General features: G+C 38.5%; 1 pseudogene; it reads left to right on the top strand.

The window, feature by feature from the left end:
- The first annotated feature begins 1396 nt into the window (after positions 1-1396).
- On the top strand, positions 1397-1911 carry LOC125391176 (large ribosomal subunit protein uL23 pseudogene; annotated as a pseudogene).
- The last annotated feature ends 21511 nt before the right edge of the window (positions 1912-23422 follow it).

Here is a 23422-nt window from a genome sequence, read left to right as displayed (position 1 = left end):
AGGAAACCAAGGAAAAACAATCAAACAGATAATGGAAACAGTTCAAGACTTGAAAACTGAAATGGAGGCAATGAAGAAAACACAAACTGGGAGCTGGCTGGATATGGAAAATCTAAGTAAATGAAAAGAGACTACAGAGACAAGTATAACAAACAGAATACAAGAGATAGAAGAAAGAATCTCAGATGCGGAAGACACTATAGAGAAAATAAACACACTGATCAAAGAAAACAGCAAATTCAACAAATTCTCACCACAAAACATCCAGGAAATCTGGGACACAATAAAAAGACCAAACCTAAGAAAAATAGGGGTAGAAGAAGAAAAAGAATTACAGCTCAAAGTCCCAGAAAATATATTCAGCAAAATTTAAAAGAGAACTTTCCCAACCTAAAGAAGGATATTCCTATGAAGGTTCAAGAAGCATACAGAACACCGAATGCTGTGGGAGCTCCTTCCGCTCCTCAGCCAATCGCCGCTGAGTTACCAGCCCATTGGGGCGTGGTCTCTCTCTCTTTAAAAAAAGCAGCGGTTGTCCTCCACTCCCTCTTTGGCTTCCGGCTCCGCTTTCGGCTCCTGGACTCCTTTCCTGTTCACGCGGAGGGGCTGTTGTCTGGGACGGTAATCTGTAAGTTTTTTCCCCTTTGAATAAATAACCATTCTATTAATCATAATTCCAAACTGGTGTGGGATTGTCTGTGACTTACGTCTTCATCTGGCACCCTACGTTTGGTTGTAGAACCCCCCCTTTCCCCCCACTCAACTGCTTGCTACCAGCCCAGCTAGCTCAGTCGGTAGAGCATGAGACTCTTAATCTCAGGGTCATGGGTTCGAGCCCCACGTTGGGCGCCATATATAGTATGAGGGGCCAGCTTGTTGGAGTATCTGTCCCACCCAGTACCCCACAGCCAGCAAGTCCCAAGGAAAATCAATCACACAGAGATGTGGGAGAATTGTCTGTATTCTGTCAATCATATTTTAATAAAATGCTGATTGGCCAGGCAGGTTGTATAGGCGGGAAAGCCAGACAGGAAGTAGGGGTGGAGCAAAGAGACTGAGAGTATTCTGGGAAGCAGGAAGCTTGCATTCCTGCGCAGACCACCGAAGAGGCAACATGTAAGTTGTCACACTGAGAAAGGTACTGAGCCCGTGTGGCTAACATAGATCAGAATAATGGGTTAAGATAAGTCATAAGAACTAATAAGTAGCCTGACCTAATGGACTAATCAGCTTTATAACTTATCTCTGTGTGATTGATTTTCCTTGGGACTTGCCAGCTGTGGGGTACTGGGCGGGACAGAAACCCCAACAAGCTGGCCCCTCATACTACAACCGAGTAGGCTGGATCAGAAAAAAAAATCCCCTCGCCATATAATAATCAAAACACAAGGTCAAGATGGCGCCTTAAGCGAAGAAGGAAGCTCCTGCCCCTCCCAAAGCCGAAGCTAAAGCGAAGGCCTTGAAAGTCAAGAAGGCAGTGCTGAAAGGCGTCCACAGCCACAAAAAGAAGATCCGCACATCGCCCACTTTTCTGCGGCCCAAGACTCTGCGGCTATGAAGGCAGCCTAAATATCCCCAGAAGAGCACGCCCAGGAGGAACAAGCTTGACCACTATGCCATCATCAAATTTCCCCTGACCACCGAGTCAGCCATGAAGAAGATAGAAGACAACAACACACTGGTGTTCATTGTGGACGTCAAGGCCAACAAGCATCAGATCAGACAGGCTGTGAAGAAACTCTACGACATTGATGTGGCCAAAGTCAACACCCTCATAGGGCCCGATGGAGAGAAGAAGGCATATGTTAGGTTGGCTCCTGATTATGATGCTCTGGATGTTGCCAACAAAATTGGAATCATCTAAACTGAGCCCAGCCAGCTAATTCTAAATATACACTTTTTCACCATAAAAAAAAACACAAAACACTGAATAAAGAAAGAATATTAAGAACTGCAAAGGAAAAAAGTGAAGTAACTTACAAAAGTAAACCTATCAGACTTATACCTGACTTCTCTATGGAAACCATGAAAGCCAGTAGGTCCTGGATAGATGTGCTGCAGAAACTAAGAGACCATAGATGCAAGCCCAGACTGCTATACCCAGCCAAGCTTTCCTTCACCATCAATGGAGAAAACAAAATATTCCATGATAAAAACAAATTTAAACAATACATAGCCACAAATCCAGCCATACAGAAAGTAATAAAAGGAAAATCACAACCCAAGGAATCCAACAATGTCCACAATAACTCAGACATCTAGTGACCCTTCACCAGGACAACTCAAAGAAGGGGAACACACAAACTCTACCTCCAAAAAAGATAATAATAAATAGAATAACCGGAGTTAACAACCACTGGTCATTGATATCACTTAATATCAATGGACTCAGTTCACCTCTAAAAAGGCACAGGCTAAGAGATTGGATATGAAAACAGGATCCAACATTCTGCTGTTTACAAGAAACACACCTCAACCACAAAGAGAGACATCTACTCAGAGTAAAGAGTTGGGAAAAGGTTTTTCAATCAAATAGACCTAAGAAACAAGCAGGTAAGGCTATACTAATTTCTAACAAAATTGACTTCAAGCTAAAATCAATCAGAAGTGATGGAGTTGAACACTTTATACTCATAACAGGAACAGTTAATCAGGATGAAGTGTCAGTCCTGAATATCTATGCCCCTAATACAAAAGAACCCACTTATGTAAAAGAAATATTACTAGAACTCAAGGCAGACATCAAACTCCACACACTAAGAGTAGGAGACTTCAACAGACCTCTCTCACCAATGGACAGGTCAATCAGACAGAAACCTAACAGAGAAATAAGAGAATTAATGGAGGTAATGAATCAAATGGACTTAACAGACATCTATAGAACATTCCACTCAAATAGGAAAGAATATATCTTCTTCTCAGCATCTCAAGGAACCCTCTTGAAAATTGACCACAGACTCGGTAACAAAGAAAACTTCCACAGATACAAAAAAATATTAGTAACCATCTGTGTCTTATTGGATCACCATGGAATAAAGTTAGAATTCACAACAATTCTACCCCCAGAAAGCCTAGAAACTCATGAAAGCTGAACAGTCAACTACTGAACTATCCCTGGATTAGGGAAGAAATAAAGAAAGAAATTAAAATCTTCCTAGGAACACTTAAAGTTCAAAGTTGAGTCCCCTTTAAGTTCAGGACTGAAGGGAAGGAACAATGATGGTTTGTGACCTTTGATCTGAAGCATGCACAGGAACAGAGTGTCATTTGCCCAAAGTTCCTAATGGTAAGAAATATTGTTTACAAATGAAAAAAAGTAGGATGATAGTGTTGATTTTGCCTCCATAGTGTCTCTTCACACTCTACACTCTAAGAAAAACTTTACGGATCTGTTCTTACAAATTGGACACACTTTCAGGTCCTGGACCTTTATTTAGTTTTGTTAGTTGAGGCTATCTATTATATACTTTCTTATCGAGATATAGAAAATGTAAAATTTGCCTAGTCGTTGACAACTTCCCACAAGGAATGAAAATCCAACTTTTTAATCTTTGAATATCAAAGACAATTCAACTTACAACTAACAAACCATTTCTCATCTTTGAATGAATTAAAAACAAAACAAAAGAAAAACAAGGAAAAGTCAAATAAAGTAGGTCTTAGCACAGAAAAACATGACTGCTCACCCCCAGTCATTTGTAAATATGTGCTCTGTGATACCGGCAGAGACAGAAATACTAACACTGAAGACACACATAACTAATTCCCTGAAATTCCATTGTACTGCTGGACATCAGACACTAGATGGAGCCCTAAGACATGTGTAGGTTATTGTTTGGGCAGACCAGGGAGCTACTAGCTAAAACTAAAGCTCCAGGTTAGAAAATGCGTTATAAGAATAACACAATAAAGTTATCAGATTTTATATTTATAAAATCATATGTCTTTTCAAATTCAAGTGTGTCACATACATTTTGTAATATTATAAAATATATGTTTTCATTTAAAAATTATTTATCAGATAACATGTAGCGTCAGTTTTCTTGTTTTCAGGCCCAGCTCTTTCCAATAGTTGCTGTCTCCAGTGTAAGATGTTATACAAGTGAGGCTAGTATTTCTCTAGTCATGGCACTGTTTGCCAACAACTTGCTTTGCATAAGGCTTTGAAGAGCTGAACACGCTGGAGAGGAAACAGAAAAGTAGAACTGTAGTTTGAAACTATTTGATGATTTAAATCCCATTTGAACAAGGGAGTAGTAATTGAGGTCCCTGTGTACAGAGTCTGAGTTGACAGCTTTCAAACATAAACATCAGCAGTTTTCAAAAGAAAACTGAGTACTAGGATTCATTTGAAATTTTGAAGAGACTGCATTGTTAATAAATGGCAGAATGGCGGAGTTTGCATCAGGTTGTTGAAGACTAAATACATACCTTAATGCAAATTTTAACATTCAATTCTTTGCTCTTCAAATCTCTTTTCTGTCTCTCTTCATTCAACAGATGACTCTATGATGCTAATGTAAGGGAAGGTAAGAATTCTTCCCCAATTTTCCAAACATTATGCTTTTTGTTTCTTTATCACTCCATGTTGTACCCTGGATAATTTTCCCCAATCTGATTTTGCAACTTCTTTCAGCAAGGGTGTCCAGGCTGTTGTTTAATTCTCCACACACTCCCAAGAGTTAGAGTTAAATCCAGATCCTTATTCCTTTGTTGTTCAATCTTCAAACCAACCCTTTGTTCTTATGTTTCCAGTCCTGCTTCATTTGTTTGTCTGTTCTTTTTCACTAACTCTAATCAAAAGGATCCCAAGAGAAAGGAGCTTAGTGAAAAACTAAATAAGAATAGAGTTTATAGAGTGTGACAACCTGGCTTACAATGCCATTGGTTCACTGGCTATGTGTAGGTAGGTTACTTCACTTTCCTGTGTCTCATTTTTCTCAATTATTACGAGAAAGTAACACCTATTCACAGGGTCAGAGTCAACATATAAAGTCACATGGAACAATCAGCACAATACTTTGGATATGATGATGCTTAATAAATATCATCATCATCATTGTGTTTTCCTTTATTCCCAAATGCTCCATGATCCTAAGTTCTACAGAAATTAATCAGTGGTTTCTTCTCCATGCCTGTTCCACCCCTTAAATAGTTTGCAACTTAATTATGAAGTTATCCTAGTGACAATTATTTTCCATGGCTATCATGGAAGCACACTGGCTATGAACATGGACCACAGAGTGTGTTTACACTTCTCTTTGTAGGTCTGGACCAGCACCAGTGATCATTTCTGATTGAGAAGGGCCTATCATAGACAGTGTTCCATCTAACACATTCAAGCAGATAGAGATTTGATGTTCTGAATTCACTTCCTAAAGTCTTCCCATACTGTCCTGAGGCTTAAGGGAAGATGGATTTATTTCTAGACTTGGCTCAGGAACTGTATATGGATGGCCTTTCAAGCTCTTGTATTCCAACAGAAACATCTCTCTATGTGGTGTCCCATTTGCTATTGTATGGACCATCATACTTGAAAGTCCAGCCCTGAGACCTCAGCTCAGATCAGACTCACATTTACTTGGCTTTTCTAGATTGGTTTCTTTTTCTGGTTATGGCACCCATAACTCTGTTTTTCTAGATTGTATTCATGCCTTCCCTAAAATTGTTCTGTTTGGAGAAAAGTGACTTTGTTTTTTCTCTCCTAGTGGTCCAGTCAGTCATATGGACTTGAAATCAGTGTGGGAAAAATTTTTCATGAGAAAAGATTAAACAGAAAGGTAAAGCAGACAGTGCTGTGCTTAGGTAGTATGAGCTGCTGTGTCTTGTATCTCTCGATTCAGGCTCATCGCATCCTAAGTAGCAATCATCAGGCCTTACTTCAACATCACTTTTTAATTCACCTACAAAGTTCATTGTTTTTCATTTTCATGGACCTTGTAAAAGTGCCTGAAATTCTTATTGTCTTGCTCCTTTAAGAAGTCATTCTGATAGCAGAGCCGAGAGAAATATATTTGGGAGAGAAGCTTGGGTACTGTGAAAATGTGTATTTAACTTCACTCAGTTCCAGAAAGCTCAAGACAGATTGTATTCTTGGCCAATGAAAGGACTTTTTGAGTTATAATTACTAAGTTAGAAATGCACTCTCTAGTCATAGGAATTTGTTAAGCATGAAGGGAAAATATAATTTTATTTGAAAAGTTATTAGGTTGATTGAACTGAGATAGGGAGAAAATGCAAGTGTAAAAGTGAGCACACATTGACAGAGAAAGATAGAAATTCGGGGAAACACAGTTGCAATCAGCTTTTTCTTGGGGTTACAGTTTACTGGTAAGTTTTTATGGTAATAAAGAACTAAAAGACAGTTGCAATGAAACAACTGTAAGCAAGGACCATGATCACCTCTCATTGAAATGTGCACAACAGAGAAGAGTTAAGGGAGATTGCAGAGAGGCCAGAACATCACATTTGGAATTTGTCAGTTGACAGAAAGAAGGAAAGACATTTCAGAAGAAAGAAATGTACATGGTTTGTCATGAAAACATTATAGAAAATCTGAAGGTAAGCACTGAGTGTGACTGGATTGAAGAAGTGGGCAATGGGGTAAAGGGAAAATGTAGGTTATGTAGCTTCAGTAGCTTCAGGTTATATAGACCTCAGTTATGCTCCATGCAGAGAAATCTGTAAGCTATTCACAGTAAGCCATTGGAAAACAGTATACAGAAACAGCTTGGTGTCTCACACACTTCCTGGAATGATGGATTTCTGATAGACCCTTTCATTCTGGCATTCTTTCATGGGAAAATAGGGAGAAGTGTTTCATTTAATACAAGTGTTAACTGCATTTCTTGCTTTAATCTTAAGAGATCTTCAAATTCTGTAGCATGTTTGACACCAAATGGAATTCTAGGAATACATAATGTTTTATTAATACTTTTTTGTTGCTCTGATAGATAATATACAGAAACTATTTTAAGTAAAAACATCTCATGACTTTAGAGGGATTTGTTCAAGACAGACTAGATTCATTGCTTCAGCTTAGGTGAGAAAGAACATCATGACAGCAGCAGTGTGTGACAGAAGCAAAAACCTTTATGATAATTCCAAAGCAGAAAGATGGAGACCAAGGCAGCAGGATGGGGGAAAGATTCCTCCCTCAAAAGCCATGTCCCCAGGGTACCAATTCCCTCACCTAGGTCTCCCTGACCAGTACTGCAGTCAAGGCATCAGATTAACCCATCCATGAAGAACATCATGATCAGAGCACTTCCACAAAGGCCACCTCTCAACACTTTTCAGAAAACACATAGTCCAATGTAGTATTTCAAAGCAAACTGGTTTTTAATTATCTGTGTGTATTGTAGCTCTGAAAGAGTGAGACTTGAGAGTCTCAGGTTCCTCTTCTATGCGATATTTAGGAGGATTCTATTACTCACTTCCTATCGGCGAATCAATCCCACATCAGTTATGTTTTAAGGGGTTATTTATTTTGGGGGGTAAAACTTACATACACCATAAACCATCAGGAAGGGAGCCAAGTCGCAGGAGCCGGGAGCAGGAGCCAAAAGCAAGCACCGGAACCAAGAGCCGGAACCAAGAGGGCCTGATCCGGATCTGCTTCTCTTTTTAAAAGAGAAATATACCACGCCCCAGTGGGCTGGTATTTCAGCAGCTATTGGCTGACGGGGCGGAAGTCGCTCCCCGCTGCACTGTGGGCTCGTATTTCAGCGACTATTGGTTGAGGCAGCGGAAGTTACTCCCACAACAACTTCCTGGGGTTTCATAAGGTTGAATGATTTGTGCAAACTCCTATTTGGAAGACTCCATACAAATTAGCTAACAAAAATCCGAAGTTGAAAATATATTTGCAACACACTAGTCATGGATCTGGTATTAGTCAGTGTTCAGTCTGAGAATGACTTCACTGGAAATTCACTGGCATTGGGAGTTAGTACTGTTTTGCTGCATCTGTATTAAATAACCATTCTGGCCATCTATAAATTCTAATAGCTATGGAGAAACAGGCACTCTGTCTGTCTGTTATTCCAAGACCTTAGCATTAATATAGCAATCTCAGCACTGGACATTTTACCTTACCTTTTCTTGCAATGATGTTGACATTCAAAAATCATATATATATATATATATATGTGAAGTAAAAGGACAAGAGATATTTTGGAGTAGGCATTACTATTGTCATGTTGAAAATAAATAAACAAACACATATAAATTCATGGAAATTATCCACAACTCATATTGTGTTGCCTTAAAATTTCAAAGAAATGCTGTAATTATGTAAGTAGCAAGAAGGGCAAGGACTAGAAAGGCCAAAGTATAAGACCCATAAAAAAATAATGGACAAAGATATTTTCACCACAGTTTCTGTGATTTAATCTGTCCTCTTTCTGAAGGGGCCAGAAGGATAGAAGGAAAGAAAGGGGAGAAGGGAAGGGGAAAATGGGCTAAATCACTTAGTACAGCCAAGTGCAATGATGACCTCTAGGAGAAAAGTCCTAGGCATCTCAGTATTTTAAACATAGTAAAGAAAATCAAATAAAAAATTCAAACCATTATTTTCATGAAAAGTTATGAAGAACACCCTTTTATTATGCAGCAAAAAGTCATCATACAGCTCATCCACTAATCTCAAGCATGAATATGGACATGTAGGAGGCTCTTAGAGCAGAGGCCACATTCCCCACAGGGGGCAGAATACTAGACATGTAAAAGTACAGGTAAAGATTGAGAAATGGGTGGATATTGCTAACTTAGATAATCACTTCAAGTCTACTATGATGTCATTTGGGGCTTATGAAAACCAATTTTCTTCACCCTATGATGGCTGTGTAATGAACGTGGTTGACTTGTGTTAACATTTCTTAAGATATACTAAGGATTACATCATCCCCCTCTGTTGGAGGAGGGCCACTTGTTTGTCCTGGCCACCCAGGACTGAAATAATCACATAGAAACCATATTATTTAAATCACTGCTTGGCTCATTAACTCTAGCTTTTTATTGGCTAACTCTTCAATCTTAATTTAACCCATTTCTATTAATATATATATCACCACAAGGTCATGGTTTACCAGTAAAGTTTCAACATGTCTGTCTCCAGTAGCTTCATTATTTCTCCTTGACTCTGCCTTTTTCCTCCTAGCATACAGCCTACCTTTACCTACCTTATTCTGTTCTTCCATGTCATAGGATCAAAGCAGTTTCTTTATTCATTAATGGTAATCACAGAACACAGAGGGGACTCTCACATTGTTCCTCTCTCTTATTAAGTAAATTTAATGAATATATATGGTTTTGTTTTAATCAAAATTTAAAACAAAACCAGAGTAACAGTAAGCTGTACATGTGTGTGCCTTAGATATTCCAAAATTTTCTCCACTTCCAAAGTTCTTTTTTTTTAAGATTTATTTATTTATTTATTTATTTATTTATTTATTTATTTATTTATTTATTATGTATACAACATTCCTTCCATGTATGTTTGCATGCCAGAAAAGGGTGCCAGATCTCATTATAGATGGCTGTGAGCCACCATTTGGTTGCTGGGAATTGAACTCAGGACCTCTGGAAGAGCAGTCAGTGTTCTTAACCTCTGAGCCATCTCTCCAGCCCCCTCAAAGTTCTTAAAGACAAAAAGCATCAAGTATCTTGGTATTCCACTCTCCTTTGTATTGTGGTTGCTATTCTATCCTGTGTGAGCTACTTAAGTTGTATCAACATTATGCAAGTTTATAAGTAATGGATAGCAGCTTATTATATATGTTACTTTGAGTGATGAGCTTAGAAGCTCTGTTTGCTACTTTTTGTTGTTGTTGTTGTTGTTATAAACTAGTAGCTCAGATTTCTTATCAACTCTTATAACATATTTTAGCCCATTATTCTTATCTATGTTAACCACGTGGCTCAGTACCTTATTTGGCAAGGCAGTCACATCTTGCTTCTTCTGTGGCTAGGTCATGACTGTGGAATAGGACTTTCTTCTTAGAATTCTCCTCTTCTCATTAACCTACCTATACTTCCTGTCTGGTTGTCCCACCTATACTTTCTGACTGGCTGCTAGTCAAATGGCATTTATTTAAAATATAATTGACAGGATATAGACCATTGCCCAACAATACTTCCCTCTCTTAAAAAAAAAAAGAAAAGAAAAGAAGAACTCTAAATCTAATAGACTTTGTTTAGCTTTTCTCCTGACCATTAACCACAACAACATGTAACCAACACTCTAAACAAAGGAAAATATCCATAGTTCATTTTTTGGGAACTTGGGTGTAGTTTTCCCCGCTATTTCCTGCTGGTTGAGGGGAGCTGATAATCTTATGGGAATCTAAAAAAAATTTAGAATTATGATCAAGTCCTGACTGGAGTATGCTGTGAGTCTCGATCATCTCAGGCAGCAGTCTTGAATCTGTGTTCAATGTAGAACTCAGACATCTGGGCTACCTGTTCCTACCAAAGATTTCTCAGGTGGTCTTCCTTGATCAAATCTGATTTTTCTTAATTTGGAGTAAATCCATAGCCTCTCATTTTCTGTGGAAACAAAAGCAAAACCTTTTCTTCCAAGTAACGTATCTTTTGACTTCAATTTTGGAGTCAAGGTATTTTCAAAATGCTTATCTTGGATTAATTCAGCAGCATGTATAAACAAATATCTTTTGACAGCTGTTGCTCCTTCATCAGCATTCAAACAATTCAAAGAGAACATAATAACATACAGTATCCAGACTCTCTGTGTCTTTTTCATCTTTATGTGGCTTTATTTTAAACTTTATTTCTTTTATTATTATTTTTAATTTTTGACTTTTGTCAAAAATTTTGTTTCTCTGTGTATCTTTTTCCTGGAACTCACTCTGTAGACCAGGCTGTCCCTGAACTCACAGAGATCCACCTGCCTCTGCCTCCCAAATACTGAGATTAAAGTAGTGTGTCACCACACCTTGAACTCACAGAGGTTTGTCCACCTCTGTCTCCTAAGTGTTGGGATTAAAGGTGTGTGCCACCACACCCAACAACTCTCGATCTTTTTTAAGGACTTTAACCTTTAGCCTGCATATATTTTTAATACACTGTAAACTATTGAGAGGTTTTCTTCAACTTTGACTCTCTCTTTACTGCATATTTCTCTTTTTCTGACCACATGAGTCTTTAATTTGCTAAGTGATATGGTGAAGGTTAAAGCCGCGGCTTTAGCGGCTGAATCCAGCTGATTTCTTAGCTTTCTGAGATTCCAGCCTCATGACAGAGGTACTGGGTGTACCTCTGTTGTTATTGCCACAATTCTATGGTGTTTAAAGCTTGGTAAGCAAACAAGCTACAGCAGGCTGCTCCCAAACCACACTCAAATGCTCTGTAGCTGGACCTCCTGCCTGAAAGAGTCAAAGTTTTTACTGGCAGGGCAGCCCAGAAAGCTGGCATTTAAAAATGGCATGGCTTTTTTCCTGCTATAGCTGAAAATCAAAAAGTATGCAGTCAGATTTTCATCCACACCATTTAAGTATTTTATGGCAGGACCTCTTAAAAGATCTGCAAGGTTTTACAGCTAAAGTTGAGTCAGGAAGCCTCTCTTAAATGAGACACATTTACCTCTAGAAAACAGAGCTCAACTGAGAAAATGCTGCAATCTATAATCTGTGCTTAACTCTATTCTTTTTTTGTCTAGAATTTCTTCCCAAGCTCTTTCAGGCTTTATGTGGATACAGTTGTCCATGTGGGTACCATTTGTTAGAGTTTCTGTCCTGCCCAGTTTCTGCAATTGCTAAGTCCTTATTTGGCGAGGCAGTCACATCTTGCTTCTTCTGTGGCTGGGTCATGACTTCCTGTTTGCTACTTTTTAATCAATCTTTATAAATACATGGCTAGTATCAGAGTGATCAATTTCTAAATAAAATTAATTTTATTCTATATACTATTTTGCTAAAGTTACTGCTAAAATAAACTCTATCATTTAACAGAGTAGAAGCTGTGACTGTGAGGACCTGACTTTGCAAACTCCATTTTAAAGGAGGGGCTTCATCTTATGCCTTGTTATGAATGGGGGCTGATCTCAACTCTAGAAATTTGCAGTGAGCAGAAATTTGAACCAATACCCTGAAAATAGCCAATTAAGGAGCTAGGGAGCAAGACCACAAAATTTAACGAGGTCTAGATGTTCCTAGGAGGCATACACTACTTGAAGATACCTTTTCCATTATTAATGGCTCTTTGTTAGAATTTTTGTGCCCAAAAACTGACCAATGGTTTCAGAAACTATCTTTCCTTATGCCTTCCTTACCCAATCCCAAAAGGACGGTATATAAACTTCCCTAATTACAGTGTTTCCCCTTTAAATCCCCCCCCCGCTTCCCTGGACTGGCCACTGCATTTCTCTCACACACTGCGTTGGTGTGCTAAAAGTGTGGTTCAAACTTGTATATTAAAATCCCTCATATAATTTATATCAGAAACTTGGGCTCCATGAATTCATTTGGGGATAAGCAACTTGGGCATAATATGATCTTTCAGTTCAGGTGATTTTAAGTCTAAAATCAAGATGCCAGCTGAACCATATGACCTTGACATCCCTCATCTCATAATCTTTCCCTTCCTAACCTCTCTCCACAGTTTCTGATGGTTTGCTGTCAAACTCTAGTGTCCCTTGATTCATAAAAGCAAACCAGTTTTCTCCTCCAAGTTATAAGCGCTTCATGCATGTCTGGTTCTCCTTTTATGAAAATAGCAATCATACTAGGTTGAGATCTAATCCTATTCAATTTAAATAATTATATTTCCAATATTGCTATTTATAGACTTATAGATTAAGTCTCCTTCAAAGATGGGGATTCTAGGGTGTTAGCATACCTACTCTGGGAACATCATGCACCTCACTGTATTTCTTCCATTTATGATCATTAATTGTAGAACTACAGGTGTTTATCAAGTATAGTCCATGATCAGATAGTGAATGGGGAGGTCATTTAAATGTTTAAGGCATCAAATCAATCCTCTGCTTCAGATTATCTGTCCTAACACAAATGGCCCTTAAATAAAAAATACTGTAAGTACTGTTTCACTTAAACGCATTGACTCACTTTATATTCGTTTTCATCCTGAACCAGTTCTGACTTTTTCAGCGGAGTCCCTGCTGTGCATAGGTGATATATCTACAAAGGGCACTAGGAAACAGCAGCTAGCACTAGAAACATTACCTGGTGCAGATGAGCAGATACACTTGCATGGAGGGCCTACAGTGTTTTGTTCATGGTTTGTGTTAGGAATATTTCTTAACGAGTGCTCCCTGACGACGCAAAAATTCCAATCAAGCCAAATTAAGAAATATCCAGGTTTAATGGGAGATCTCAGGTGGCCCTGAGGGGGAACTGGGAAGCTGCAGGAACGCGACCCCCCTCCCCCAGAAAGAAAGGGAGACCACGTGTTCCTCTTTCGGGAGATCACTTAAGTGCCCTGGGAAATGGTCCTGACCCATCCCCAGTGAGGGGTCAGGACCTGGCCTGCTGGGATTTGGAATCCAGACCAGGCCTGGGGGCTGGGATAGATGGGAGGGCAGGGGTCTAGGCTCCCAACTTGACAGTTTGGTTTTTCTTTTGCTTATTCAGTCATGGAGGAAAGAGTTTTCCAGGCATGATGAGAATCCACAAGAAGTAAGTCCAATGTCAAAAGCTGAAAGCACTTATATGCAGGAGAGCAGAATACACATTTGCCTTGCAGGTGCACTGAGCAGCTCCAAGCTTTGTGGATAACATGGCAGGAGTATTCTAAAGTGTCATTTGTCAGAAAATGAAACTGTTAGAATTTTGAATTTGGGACCACTGCTTAATTAACCATTGCATGCAGCCTTTAGGGAATACTAATCTGACTCTCCTGTCTGGCCACATTGCTCTCATAAACAGGGGTATTAGTCCTTGCTCTGTAATTAGAAAATACATTTTGAGGAGTGAGGTATTTGCCCAAGGCCTTTCAGAGAAAAAAACATTCTGTCTGGACTATCTGAGGACCATCTTAGCTTACTGCATCTGTTCTCTGCTGGAAGCTGGCCTTGCCCAAGTTTGTGCTGCTCATAATTTTCCTGTATTTACAGCCATTACTTGCCATCACTGTACTGCTTGGGGGTAGTTTAATTCCAGTTACTCAAGAGTTACCTCACAGTGTTGATTGACTGCTCCTAGGAAAACAACACATTTGCAGATGATGAGCTTTGCTGTCCACAACACCCACTCATCGATCTTTGCATCTTCTATGGTTATTCATATAACAATCTTCCAAGAAAATGCACACAGAGAACTTTTGAAAAACATTTGTGAAACAAAAAAATGAACCTTTTTGGATTTTGTGGTGTTGACTTCAGCATTTTGGAAGGTAATTATACACTAAGTGATTGTTAGCACAGGACACAAGGCCCTCATGACCTCATCTTATGCAGTCAGCATTTATATTCAACTGCAAGCATCACATTCATATTCGCAACTCATTTTGTCTTTCTGGCATTTGCCTGGTGAGTATATTTCATTGCTCGTTTTAATCAGCTATCTTTTCTTTGACATGTAATTATTCCAATCATCTTTATATAGAAAACAAGAAGTCCCTCACAGGCATTCTACACTGAGCAAAGAAAAACAGCTTGTAGGAATTTCTGTGCTCTAGGGCCTGCCAGATGTTTTCTTAGTGAAAATTGGTAACTCTTTAGTCTCGGTTCATCTCCTAGCAAAATATGGATGACAGTAATTTCTCCTGTGTCATGGGACATGAGTGAATAGTAAAGGAGTTCTCATCGTGGAAGAGGAGAAACTTTTCCTCTTCTATTCTTTTGTAACACAGGATCAATAAAGCATGGAGGGAGGATTTCTCCTGTATCAAGTCATATTCTAGTTGGCCACAGACAAAAACTTATTTCTGATGCTAAGAAGAGATAGGGAAATACCTTAGGCTAAGGATTCAATACCACATTACTACTCCCACCCCTGAATTTCAAGTAGAAGGTCTCCATATTACGTACAACTTTTGATGTATCAATTGAAAACTAGAAGTTCTTCTGAACTCCCAGTTGTGTTCATTTGGTGAAATAACTCTCAGACTCATGAGTGTGTTACCTATTTTTATAAGGGGTAGTACTTATTATAAAGGATACAGCTCAGTCAAAGGGATGAGCTACAACCATGACTATCTATGCTGTAGCAGACTTATTAAAAATATAGGTATGCAATGGGTGCAGAAGAAGGATCAGCTATTTCCAGCTGGGGTTCAAAAGAGCTGTCATTCAAATGGCATGGACATCCTAAGAAATTTACACTTATTTATCACCTTTATTTAGACTCTCAAATAGTTAGCAGTCCCACCACATTTACCTGACAATCAAAAAAGCATCAGCAGTCTAGTTTAGATGCTCATCAACTGTGGCTTAGACAATAACAATTTTCTTTGCTATAGTTGCATCATGCAACAAGGATCCATAACTGTTTGTCACATTTTAGGAGCCCAAGGCTCAAGTATATCCAATATTCAATATCCAAAGCAAGGACTCCTTAAGTGCTAATGTGAAGTAATCCATTGATTAGGTAAAACAAAGTGACTCTTTGTTTAATACAACCTAGTGACTTTGTCACCTGTCCATATTTCAAGCAACAACCAATGGTATTTTATTTCTGGCCTGTACTGTGAAGTTTCTTACCTCTGAGTCTTTGTCAAGCTGTCCTCCCACCAGCAGTGCCAGCTCCCCTTTTATCTGATTAACCTCCAAATTCAAATTATTCTTGAAGTTTCACATGATGCAGCATCTCTAAGAGACAGAACTCTCAGTGCTATGCCAAGCCTTGGTATTTCCTGTGTTTCTGCAGATTCCTAAGCTTATAGAAATGATTTTATTTAGTATGCCAGCATAAGTATGTGAAGTATGTGCGTGTGTGTGTGTGTGTGTGTGTGTGTGTGTGTGTGTGTGTAGAATAATCAGGGATTATAAAATTTTATATTTAATATTCATTTGGTTTGCTTCTGATATTTTTCTTAGATATGATAAATTCACTTCATTTCTCTTTTTAAGGCAGAGAAATTGAGATCAGAAAGATGTTACAATTTACATAAGATGAGTTTCCACCAAAAGGCCCATATGTGGACCTTTTGGTCAACAGCTTGTAGATCTTTTCATTGAGGGAAAATTGAGTCAAGAAGGTTCTGTCAGCCCTAAACAGAATATCAATATTAACTCTATAACCTTGTAGGCTCAGAAAATATCATTGAAAAGGAAGCCGAAAGAATGTAAGACAAAAGAATTGGAAGAAGTGCTAGAAAATGCTGTCTTCTGGGTATGACAGGGACACTGTAGTCATGAATTTGCTGTCTTCTGGGTATGACAGGGACACTGCAGTCATGAATCTGTAACAGTTGTCATTACTTACACAAAAGCTCTAGAAGATCAATCCAGCTAAAATTCTGACATAGGTGAAAGAAATACAGGTCTTACTTCATACCAAGGAACTTTGGATGTTGATGGCTTCCAGGATGGCCCCCATTCAAATCATCTCTCTTAGTACTCTCCTCCTCCAACCACCCACTAATCTGATCTATTATGTTCCCATTCATACCTGCCACCAGTCAAGCTTTACAACTAATATCCAGTTATGGCAGCTGGTCATTTTTACAGGGATAACATGAAATCTCAGAGTTTTGATTTGCATTTCTCTAATGGCTAAGGCTGTTATTTTAAACATTTATTTTGAGTGCCTTTCAGTTATTTTCAGTTCATCTGTTGAGAGTTTTCAGTTTAGGTCTATAACACATATATTTATTTGTGTGGTCATGGTTTGGTGAACAACCTAGGTGGATAATTCTGGCTAGACACTTTCCCCCTAGACAGTGATTTACTGTCTAGAATAAAGTGTAAGCATCACACAAAAACACACTATCTCAGGCTGGAGAGATGGCTCAGAGGTTAAGAGCAATGGCAGTTCTTCCAGAGGTCCTGAGTTCAATATGCAGTGACCCTTGGTGACTCACAACCATCTATAATAAAATCTGATACCTTCTTCTGGCATACAGGAATATATACAGACACACAAGAACTATTTTGCGCCCATAAATATAAAAAAGAACACTGAAGCCTGTGATCTATAACAGTCATTCTATAAGTTTTATTTTATAAGTTTTAGTTGTATGTTTAGTGTGGGGAAACGCCTTTTCTCTTTTTGAGAAAGGATGAGCAACAATAAACACAATCTCATAGTTTTTTTTTTAATAGACATCACAATGTAATAACAATGAACTAGATCAGGAAAAATAAAATAATTTTTATATTCATTCTTACAGGATTACTAGAACAAAGAAAAACTATTTGATCTTGCATCACTGTGGTACCTGCCAAAGGCTGGTGATGTATTAACTGACAGTCACATTGGAGGCCAAGATTCACATGGATTCAGCTAACAGAATCACCTTGAATGACAACTAATTGTCAGATCAATATTGAAGTAGAAGAGCACTTATTCTGAGGTTAAAAACCCAAGCCAATGATATGGAGAAGAATTCAACAAGATGTGTTCACAGTGATGCCACTTTAGTTTTCGAAGAGACAAAGCTACATGTAGTGTGTAGTTGAGCTCTCAACAACAATGTGAAAAGACAATCAGGAGTTAGTGTTTAGTGAAAATAATTACAGTAAAAATAAATTATTAAAGAGAAAAAAGAGTAGCAGAATTGATCTTGCATAAAACTTCATATTTCTTATTCAAAATTTCCAGAATAATAGACAAATGTATAATTTTCAAATGTGAATATGATGTGGGTACCAGAATAATGCTCCATCTCCCCACCTCTCTTTCCTTTCCTTCTCTCTCTTTTCTCTCTCTTTCTCTTTTTGTCTCTCTCTCCTATATACATAGGTGTTTATAGGTTTTATTTTGATTTTTACAGTGCAGGAATTTATTCATTTAAAGCAGAAATGTAGAAGCAATTTTTTTCTTAGAGGTATAAATGTTATGAAGCATAGTCCCCCACAGTACCATTAATTAATCCTTCACTATAAGTTTTTTTTTAGTTCTTCTCACTTCACAGTATCTCAGAAATAAGAATTTTATTGTGAATCTATCTCAAGTGTGACTGAATTCCTAACTCATGAATGCTACTGGCAGAATATTGAGTTACTTTGGTCTAGAGGTATAGAACAAAAACTATATCCTTTGAGAATTCATTCTAAATGCAAACTTCCTGCCTTCCTTTCTCCTTCCTTCCCTCTCTCTCTTTCTCTCTCCCCTTATATGTGTGTGTGTACGTGTTTATTTACCTCTGAACAAAAAAGAGTGCTAGTTAAAAGTATGTGCATATGCATTTTGACATGTAATTTAATAGTTAAAATGTGCACGCTGGAACACACAGGTCTAATTTGGGAGAATGGGGGCAGGGGGTAGAAGGAAGGGAAACAGGGTGTCAGGGTCCATTGTTAGCCCGGACCATAAATTATTTTCTCTGAACCAGATCCCAACATAAACTCTCTCTCTCTGGACCGGCATGGAGGTGCAGGAATAAAGACACAACTCACATGGCTTTATGGGGAGGGAGATTCTCTGTGGTCCTCATGATATGCTGAGTTCACATGCTGAAGATTTCTCTTCACTTTACTCTCCAAACAGCTTTTATACCAAAACATAAACTGAAGGGTAAATACATTAGCATTCTGTTTCCTAGGTAACCAGGCTTTTACTCAGGCCCACAACTACCTATGTGCTCTGTGTGCTAGCTGTCAGGCAGGTTTGAACTAACATCTCTATCAGGCATCCTCCAAATTACAAAGAAGGGGGCAAAACATCATGACCTTGTTAGGTAGCAACAGCCTGACTGGAAGGTTAGGTGACTGCTCTGGATACTAGCCACGGCCAGAGAACTCGGCTGTGACACCATGTAAATATGGACCTACAGAAGGAAAGGAGGAGGGGAAAGGGGGAGGGCTGGAAAGAGCTTGAGGGAATGGGATAATTGAAATGGAGGAAGGACAGATATGAGAGCAATGAAAGAGATATGATTGAGGGAGCCATTTTGGGATTAGCAAGAAACCTGGCTCCAGAAAAATTCCCAGGAATCCACAAGGATGACCCCCACTAAGACCCTAAGCAACAGAGGAAAGGGTGCCTGAACTGGCCTTGCCCTGTAGCCAGACTGATAATTATCTTAAATATTACCATAGAACCTTTGACCAATAACAGATGGAAACAGAGGCAGAGACCCACATCAGAGCACTGAACTGAGCTTCCAAGGTCCAGTGGAAGAGCAGAAGGAGGGAGAGTATGAGCAAGGAAGTCAAGACCATGAGGTGCTCACTCACTGAGACACTGTGCCTGAGTTAGTAGGAGCTCACCAACTACGACTGAACCGGAATGAACAAGCATGAAATCAATTGACAGTTGAGGCAGACTGAAGGGCCAATGACAATGGCACTGGGATTTGTCTCTACTGGATGTACTGACTTTTTGGAATCTTATTCTCTTTGGATATATACCTTGCTCAACCTAGATGTAGTGGTGAGGGCCTTGGACTTTCCACAGGGCAGGGTGCCTTGCCCTCTATTAAGACTGGAGGGTGGGTGGGGAAGAGGGTATGTGGAGGGAGTGGGAGGGAAGTGGTAGAAGGGGAGGATGTGGGAATTTGGATTGGTATTTTTTAAAGTAATAAAATAAAATAATAATAATAATAATAAAAACAAAAGCTTAATGGTGCTCCAATAATCACAGGTCAGATTAGAAAACAGATGCAGAAAAAGATGAAATTCTCAAATGAATACAAGGCAGATCAGGAACACAATCTCCATCAGCCTTTAGAATAATGTTACTGTTTCCTACTATATTCATAGAGATTCTCACATCTTTTAAAAATTTGATTAAATAAATGCTTTTTCTTGTCACCTACCAATTATAAGGGTCATTCAAAAAAAAAATGGTGCCTACTTAGGTCTGGTTGACTGCCCAAACCTGGGATGAGTGACAAAGCTGGCTACTGGAGGTGCATCATGCTGCTCCAGCTTAGCTTTGGAGTCTATTACTTATCTAGAAGTGGTCTCTATCACCAAACTCAAGCCAAGTTAAAGAATGTTCTTTTATTTGTTCATTTGTTTTTGAGGATGTCTTTCTTGCTGTCCTTAAACTCCTGTTTTTCCTACCTCAGACTGCTGAGCACTGGAATAGTAGGTGATTGCATCAGACCATTTTCTCTGTCTTTTCTGCATCATTGCTTACACTAAATAGTGATATTTCAAAAAAATAAATGAAGTCATTAAACATTGATTAAATGATTACAGCAGAGGACAGTACAGATATCTCTTATTTCTTACATCCATGGAACTTTTAGCTCCTAAAAGCTTTCAACAAGGAAAGAAAAGGAAAAAGTCAGAATAACAGTCAGAGGTACTGAAACAAAAACTCCCAAGCATTCCACTGCACAAAGGCTTACAACAGAGTAGAAAATTTCTACAATAGCCTCCCTGATTCAGGTGGTCTTTAAGCAGTGTATTTGAGAGATAGGTTTGAGGCGTGATGAAACTTATCACAGGCATGTCTCTGATTTGTGCACAGAGTTAACAAAGTAAGTTCAAGAAAAACTGTTTCTTATCAAGCACATGCCGCAGAAACTGCATTCATTACTCCTCCATATTTCCACTGGTGAAAACGTACATCTGGCGATCACCATTAGCTTCAATATTTTGTTCCAGGAAGGGCCTGGGAAGAACAAAACAGTTTATCAGAGACTGCAGTTGGTAAATAGCATTAATATTTAAAGTTCAGACTGAAGACAGAGACCAAGAACAACGAAGTCCAACTGCATTTCTTTGACAGTCATGGTCAGTATTAATGCTCAAAGCAAACAGTTCAGTGATGGTCCCTTTACTGAATCCCAGAAACCTGAAAGCTGTAGTGTGGGGTGAATGCCCAGTGCGTATTCTTCTGAAGAACCATGCAAAATTTCAAAATATCAAAATATAAAGGACTATTTGAACAATAGAAGGAATGGAGAGAGAGGAACAAGTGAAAGCACTGGGAAGAGAAGTAACAGTAACAGTCTTTTGGAGGTGACAAGTTTATACTGAAGAGTCAGGATTTGCAATGAGGATAGCAAAAGGCACCTGCAGTGTCATGCACTGCCTTTGGTGATGGATGATGTGAGCTTTGCAGAGCTTGCCGTTTCCTACAGTTTTTATAAGCTGCAGAAGCAAGTCAGACTATGTTAAGTGCCTTATCTTTTCTGTGGAATACAATAAAAGCTGTAATAGCTTTTCCTGAATGGTGGCAAGTCAGAAGAACTAAAGCACTTCCATTATTGTGTCTGTGGGAGGCAGGGTAGCCAGAATGAGTTTTGGAAAAGGAAACAATATTTTCAGAATAAAGAGTAATTTTTTTTCCTAAAGCCTTCCTCCTGAAGTAGAAAATTCTAGAGCAAATCAAATACATTAAGTTCTGAAAAATATTTTTTTTATAAAACAAGTATGAGTATGGAACAGAAATTCCAAGGATCCCCAAAAAAACCTGTAATGTTCTTATTAAGAAAATAAAACTAGTGCTAAGATGTTGATTTTGATTTTGATATGAAAATGAAATTAACAGGAGATTGAAGAGGCTGACATTTGAGATGAAAGAAATGACAGATTTTAGATAAAAAAAATTCATGTCTTTGACCCATTAGTACACATTATAATCAAACAGAATAAGACCACATTTTACAAAGCAGAAACTTGAGGACTTGGTGATCTTTGGATTGAATGTATATTTTCAGCTTTCTAATCCTACATGCCATCATTGCTGCCTTTTACAATAGCTACTCACATCTGTCCGAGTTCATTCAGTTCTGTCTTCCAACCACTATATTGACAATTTTGCCCTCACAGTTCTCATTATCTTTTGAGCCCCTGTAGTGCTTTCTATGATACCCTGGTGATCAGGTTTATCACTGAATTTTCCTTAGGTTTACAGGTGTTTTTCTAGTCTCTCTTCACATATGTACCTTGATTCCCAGCTAACTTAACCCAGAATCCATAGTGAGACAGATACTGTCTCAGTAATGCATCTGAGGAATATGAGGGTAAGAAAGGTCAGGGAGTGTGGGACAAGAGAAAAATAGAGAGGATTTGAGTCTATTCACTAAATATACTCTAAATATATTTATTTATTTAACACTCACTGTGTGTCAGGGTCAGTTCTAAATGTTTTGCAAATAATAGTCCTTTCAATGCTCATAAAGTTTCTAAATAGACAAGCATTATGCTGTATCTTTCACAGAAACCAGTTAAAACTGTGACATTCTCAGTTGTCAGTGAATTGGGGCCTTCTTATCCTTTTTACCCTTCTTATCCCCCCATCTTCAGTCTCCTGACGTTCTTAAAATTACAGTATGCACACCAAATCTCAGACTTGGTTAGGAAAACTGCCAAGGTAACATTTGATAAAAGGAATGAGTGCTATTATTTTCTCTCATGAATCTTCTCTTAAGATTTGCCTGCCACCAAAATCTCTACCAATGCTGTAGGGAGGGGTGATGGTGACTTAGTTCATATCATGTTCTGACACAGTAAATTATCCTCCACCTTAGGTCTTCCTGCAAAAGTCTTTAAGACAATAGGAGGGTGGGGACCAAGAAGACTCAAACTGTTGAGTGCCACATCTAAACTTAGGGGCTTGGCAGCTGTCTAGCACTCATCTATACAGGGAGAGTAATCATTATTCACTGGCTAGATGTTTTATCCATTAAGTCAACTGTGTGACTGGAACTTTTTATAGGACAGCAACCCAGAGAAAGCACCCATGGGATTTTGCTTCTTGTTTCATTTATCTCTACCAAACATATTTTAAACTCAGTTCAATGTGTTACTAATTCATTATAGCTTTGTAAATCCTTCTCAGACAGTAGACCACTGCTGGGCTCATAATAAGCATGGTAAGTAGTGCTGAAGGTGAGGACATCTGAAACCTGAAGCCAGCCTAACTCAACTACAGTTAACATTTGCCAGTTGTGTCTGTTTATCCATCTGATAATTAAGAGAAACAGTGACTCTCATACAATAGGACTGTTGAAAACTTTCAATTTATATGTACACATATCTCATGCATAAATGTGGGCACACACGCACAAACACACACATGGATACTAAGTATTCAGTAAGTGACAATATCTTCACAACATTACAATGCTAACCTTTCTTTTCACATGAAGTCAATAAAGAATCAATAAAGTGTTTCTGGTTACAGAAGATGTCACATCACTTAGTTGTGCCAGAAATTGAATAAACAATTTGGAATCTAAAAAAAATTAAATAATCCTTTTATGGAAACAAATTCCACTATTTAAAGAGTCAAGTTGCCAATACAATCAAGCACTCAGGACATTATAGAAACATTCTTTGATGAAGAGCTTGTTAAATAAGTTCTGTCACTTGTGAAATAAA

The sequence above is a fragment of the Myodes glareolus genome, chromosome 16 (assembly GCF_982192425.1).
Source record: "Myodes glareolus chromosome 16, mMyoGla1.1, whole genome shotgun sequence".
In the NCBI taxonomy this organism is placed as follows: Eukaryota; Metazoa; Chordata; class Mammalia; order Rodentia; family Cricetidae; genus Myodes; species Myodes glareolus.
Note: the sequence above shows the minus strand (reverse complement) of the source record. Positions and strands in the feature narration are given on the sequence as shown.